Source organism: Lynx rufus, unplaced genomic scaffold (genome assembly GCF_022079265.1).
Source record: "Lynx rufus isolate CCGP_SWC_20201006 ecotype Redwood Valley unplaced genomic scaffold, mLynRuf1.p SCAF_4, whole genome shotgun sequence".
NCBI classification, from domain to species: Eukaryota; Metazoa; Chordata; class Mammalia; order Carnivora; family Felidae; genus Lynx; species Lynx rufus.
The window spans coordinates 132,946,000-132,952,306 of NW_025814856.1; the positions used below are offsets into that span (position 1 = coordinate 132,946,000).

Consider the following 6,307-nt stretch of genomic DNA (forward strand, 5'->3'; position numbering starts at 1 on the left):
TTTAGTGGCTTTATATTTTTTCTTTTGTCACTTACTTTTGTTATTCTTTGCTTATTTTTGGTTGGGCTTTTTTCAAATTATGAGTGTGCTTTTTATATATTAATGATAATAAGCTATTATTTTATATGATGGATATATTTTAACCTTTTACATTAGTATTTTAACTAGTTGTTCTGTTGCTTGTAGGAAAGTTGTGCATTTTGCATATTTGTTTTATAATTGTCCTCTTTGTGGGGCTTCTGGGTGGCTCAGTCGGTTAAGCATCTGTCTGACTTCAGCTCAAGTCATGATCTCGCAGTTTGTGGGCTTGAGCCCGATGTCAGGGTCTGTGCTGACAGCTCAGAGCCTGGAACCCGCTTCAGATTCTGTGTCTCCCTCTCTTCTGTCCCTCCCCCACTCACGCTGTGTCTCTCTGTGAAAAATAAACATGAAAAAAATAATTGTCCACTTTGCTAGATGAGACAGAAATATTGTGAAAATAGCATAAAATGAGAGACAGTATAAAGGGACATCTATGAAAATAAGGATAGAATTTATGACAGTAATGTATGGATTTTTAAATATTCAATATACAAAGTAGCATTGGGTATATAATACAAAAATACCACCATGAAGAACAGTTTCAACATCCAAAGTTCTAAGCAGATCTGCAAGGAATAAGATGGAGAATCTATCATTGCAACTAAGGAAGAAAGAATAAAACATGCAACAGAATTGTGATTTAATACTGAGTAATAAAACCAAAGATATTTAGATTTCTTCCATTTAGGGGTGAGAGACTGAGGCAAATGTGGACCCACAAGCCAAGAGAGCCAGGAAAGTGATGATTAAGTTGAATCCTCCTTAATTCAATCACATCATATCCAATCAAATAGGTGAAAAGAAGTGATAATAGCATTTATATAGATTTTGCATACTAGAAAGCCAAATGAACTGGTAGTACACTTACTTGACTTATTTAGGTAATGCAAACTAAGCCTTTAGACTAAGAATTTTGGAGTTCATTATCTTTTGAGAACTTTGGTATGTCTCCCTCCATGGCAGTATCTCATTTATATAAAAGTAACCTTAAAAGCATTATTAATACTTGATATTTGATATATAAATGTGTTCGCATGACCCTAACACTGCTTGTACTTTTTCCATTCCTGAATCTCTCTGCTAATGAATCATTTCAGAACTCACATTTTGTTTTATATTAATGAGAACAGGATTTTTAAACATCATATCCACCTATATGGATAATTGAAATGTGTGAATGTCAGAAAAATTTAATTAATGTCACACAGAAATTGACAGAGAAGATAATTCCAACTTGGAAAGCAATCAGTAATAGACATGGTGGCCTTTATGATTCCAAAAACTGATTTTGATTTTTTTTAATGATACATCACTGTTTTAATGGGTATAGGACAAAGTTAATAACTACACCCAAATTGGTCACTTTCAAGCCAAAGTATTGCAAAATATATTTAGTTATTTTTTTCTCATAAAAGATGTAATTATAACACTTAGATTGGGGCGCCTGGGTGGCTCAGTTGGTTAAGCGTCCGACTTCAGCTCAGATCATGATCTCACAGTCCGTGAGTTCGAGCCCCGCGTCGGGCTCTGTGCTGACAGCTCAGAGCCTGGGGCCTGCTTCAGATTCTGTGTCTCCCTCTCTCTCTGCCCCTCCCCTGCTCATGCTCTGTCTCTCTCTGTCTCAAAAATAAATTAAAACATTAAAAAATTAAAAAAAAATAAAACTTAGATTAATTTTAGGATATTTTATGTGTCAATTTTATTTTCCTTCTCTGCCTTCCTAAATGGAACTTAGTCTTTTTTTCTTTTAATTTTTTAGAGAGAGGGAGAGCGTGAGTGGGGGAGGAGGGCAGGAGAGAGAGAATCTTAAGCAGGCTCCATGCTCCGCGTGGAGTCAAATGCAGGACTCAATCCCGTGACCCTGGGATCATGACTAGAGCTGAAATCAAATTGGATGCTCAACCAACAGCCACCCAGGTGCCTGGAACTCTTATTCTTAAAAGCCTTTGTTCATTCCCTGCCCATTTAAGATGACCACCATGACTAGAAAAGGAATATTCGAGTTATTCTAAGTTTCCTCATTGTACTATGCTATAAAATTCACTTACCCAGTTCCTTTAAGATCTGTAACAGTGCCACATTAAGTGGTCCTTTTGGTCAAACATTAAATGAAATGGTGCTTCACCTTTGCTTCTTTCCTACAAAATACCCTGAAGAGTATAACAAAAATTATTTTCATTTTGCGGTATCCAGCGGTAGTGAGTAATTTATAAGTTAGCCAATGAAAATGGTACCAATTTCATAGTTTATTCATACAGAGATTACTAAATTACCAAAAGCTAAAGAGTATTTTTAAAGCAAGTGTGTTATTTTTAGATGTTTAACTTTACCAGTTTTTAAAAATTTTACAAGAACATCTCAATCAAATTAGAAATTATAACCCAAATCAGCATAATCTGGGGGATTGTATAGCCTCTAAAAATGTGTTATTTACTATTAAGCTGTCCCCAAATTCTCACTTTATGCAGAAGAAAACATCTGGTCACTATTTCATTGCTGAAGATAATTAGCTTCCAATTTTCACAAATTATATTTTCACCTATGCCCCTTGCAAAGCCCAGGGACTACAGACTTGTCCAATTACTCTGACCCATCTCCCTAGGTGAATAAAAATGGAAAGCAGTTCTTTCCTGTAAGAAATTAACCCATCACCTGCTAACCTCTAAGGTTGTATCTCAGTAGCTATTAGGCTGTCATTTAAATTTTATTTTCTTATAATAAACCTACAAATGCCCAGTTGGTCACTGTTAATATCAAGAAATATTGAAACCTGATACACGATATATTTGCACTGTTGAAGAATGTCAGAGAAAATTCTTTCTGAAATCATACTTACTACTACTTATATCTAAAACATGGGCAATGGTATATAGCTCCACTATTTCTGTAACTTACACTTCCATTCCTAGTTCTATTCATAAGAAAAGAAAAAGATCTTAACAAATATAATTGAAGAAGGATTGGATTCCTTACTTTATATTGTATGCATCTAAAGCACTTTTGCTTCAGCTGTGTAAATATATTTTCTAACCCCTTCCACCCTTTCCTCATCCTTACTTCCACTGACTGTGGAAAATACATTTGTTTGCATTATTTCTCGGTTTTGAAAAGGTTTGTAATATAAAAGAAAAAAAACATTCCTGAACATAATAGAAACTTACAATTTGCTCAGCGATAGAAAGAGAATGCTCCTCTATTTTTTTTTTGAGAAAATGTAAATTAGAGAATGAGAAGATATGACAGCTGAACAATCAAAGATAAAGAAATAGTTGGCCAGGGAGCCTTCCCTAGAAGAAAAGTAATATATATTTGCGAGCATAATATATATTTGTGAGCATAACTCACTCCATACAAATCAGCAAGTGAGAGCAGTCTGAGAGCAGGGATGATTCAGAAGTGAGAATAAATTGTTAGAGAACCTTCATATGGTCTAAAAATGACAAATCATCCTGATTAGTACAGTGCATTACTTGAGACTCTAAAATGTTTTTGTTCCTTCTAGAAACTTGCTCTATGTGATGATTTCTTAATAAATATCTATTTTCTGCAGGCTAATTTTGCAATAACTGTTCTACACACCATTTTGATTCTGCCATACTACTTAACCATTTCCCCCACATTGTCTCACATATATTCCCTTTGCCTAACACATTGCCCTATCTCATAGGTACATAATGTCTATTGAGTTGAATGATGAAAAGAATGTATTCAGTCCTGTTTTTCAGAGCTAGCAGCAATATGGACATGTGACCTCATTCTTCTAGATGTTATTTCCCACCATGCCTATAACTGTCATCCCCACAGGTGGACTGGTTTCTTCACCTCTTCATAAAAGCACCTTGCACTTGCTTGATTCCTTGCTTGATAAACCGTTGTCACTCTGCTTGCATAAATTCTATCCATTCCTCAAAGTCAATTTTAAGCCTCAGTTTCTTTATTTGTTTTTGCTTTAGTTTTTTTTTTTTTTTTGAGACAGAGTGACAGAGTGTGAGTAGGGGAGGGGCAGAAGAGAGGGAGACAGAATTTGAAGCAGGATCCAGGCACTGAGCTGCTAGCACAGAGCCCAATGCGGGGCTTGAACTCACGAATTGTGAGATCATGACCTGAGCCGAAGTTGGATGCTTAACCGACTGAGCCACCCAGGCATCCCAAGCTTCCCTTTCTTAATGAAGCCTCCTTTCATTTCTCTTGCCCTCATTGATCATTCATTCTTATCAGTGCCTACACCTGTAATGCATAACATTCAACCTAAATGTTGATATAATATACATGTCAACATATGTCACTGTACATAGTTATCCTTGTGTATTCGTCTATGCAAATAAAATATTAAACAATTGAAGGATCAATGTCATTTCTTTAATTTCTTATGCACATACATATAACCTAGTGAACCACTGAGAATATAATAAGCCTACAATAACATTTACAGACAGAAAAGAATATGCAATCAGACATAAAAACATACCTAGCAGTTATATTACCGTTTTTCCCCCAAATTCTATGTGTTTTTCTATTATTGGTAGGTATCCATGGACACTTTTAACAATAAATTTAAGCATTGCAAAAGGCACTGTAGACAGACTGGAGAAGTAGAATGAAAATATCAATAAGGCACTCCTCAACCAATTGGCAACATACGATATTATCTTGGTATGTTTTAAGATTTTATACAGCTCAGTTAGAGGATCCTAGAATTTTGATTCATGAGTCATGAATCACAGCTCTGTATGCTCATAATAAAGTTCAAAATGACTCTTTCTTGAATTAAATAATGTGATGTCCCAAAGAAAAGAATATGTACAGTGTGAAGGATAGAGTTCAGAGACTTTAAAACTGTTCATATTTGAAGACATATAAGGTATAATGTAATGATAATGACTAATAAAAGATTTTATTGGCAGAGGTGATGATTAGAAAAGTCATGAACTAAGACCTGTGAGATAGTTTACTTCTGGAGTATTGAAATCTTATTTCATGCTTGTTTGTTGTTGTTGTTTGCTTGTTCATGCATGTTTCCCTTAGTCACTGTTTTTCAGGATGTGCAAATTGCACCTAAAAATAATTCCAGAACCTGTTTACTTTTAGTTGGCAAAGAAATAAAAACAATAGGAGCTTCAGTGTGAGCTGCTTCCTTGCAAACAATGAAATTATAAGTTTAATATGAGGTTTATATAATCAGCTTTGCAGAATAAAAAGATTTGATTCCTTCTTTTATCAAATTTAAAATTCACACTGAAAAACTTATCTATGCTTATGTAAATATATAATTTTAAATAAAAAATAAAATAAAAGGGTCACCTGAGTGGTTCAGTTGGCTAAGCATCCAACTCTTGATTTCAGCTCAGGCCAGGATCTCATGATGATGAGAGTGGGCATAGAGCCTGCTTGAGATTCTCTCTCCCTCTCCATGACCCCTCTCCCACTCCAGTGTGCTCACTTTCTCTCTCTCTCTCTCTCGCTCACTCTCTCGATAGATAGATAGATAGATAGATAGATAGATAGATAGATAGATAAAATTAGGGTGAAATACTTAAGTTCATTGTTCTCATTCATTGAAAATGAGCCATAAACATATTTTGACCTTTTTCAGTTGCGCCTGAAAGTCAAAAAATCAAATGAAGACAACAAAGCCAATCAACTTCTTGATTAAAAAGTAAAAGAGATGCTCACTTCAGCAGCACATATACTAAAATTGAAATGATACAGAGAACATTAGCATGGCCTCTGCATGAGGATAGCATGCAAATTCATGAGGCATTCCATATTTCCAAAAAAAAAAAACAAACAAACAGTAAAAGAGCATTTTTTTTTCAATCTCAGGGCCAGCATCTGTTAGTGCTCTTAGGTACCCACAGAATCCTGAGTGATTAATGCATGTAATACCATCAAATAGTCCTTATAGTCTATCTACAAACTAAAGAAACAAACCTAACCATTTCCAGCCTGAACTTGGCCCTTCAACTTACATGGGCTATAGCATCTGGAGCTGAGGTGACAGGACTGGAACCTGCCTTTTTCATCAATGAGCATACTCAGAGTCAAGGGACCCTGAACTATCCACTCACGCTCCACAATCTTTGCTTAATTCATGGAGTCTCTAAAAAAGATAATAAAGTGGCCATTGCTATTAGAGTCAAAACTTAGTGCCAATGTTTGGATCCAAGTACAAGCCCCTTTTATCAATGCCTTTCACCAACTTCCTTCCTCCTGTATCACAGACCTG

At 35.4% G+C, this 6,307-nt stretch overlaps 1 non-coding gene across 1 annotated transcript; it reads left to right on the forward strand.

Annotated features, from left to right (window-relative positions):
• The first annotated feature begins 5,746 nt into the window (after window positions 1-5,746).
• Window positions 5,747-5,853, forward strand: LOC124525192 (U6 spliceosomal RNA). The gene has a single exon (XR_006965415.1). It is a non-coding gene; the product is annotated as a U6 spliceosomal RNA (small nuclear RNA).
• The last annotated feature ends 454 nt before the right edge of the window (window positions 5,854-6,307 follow it).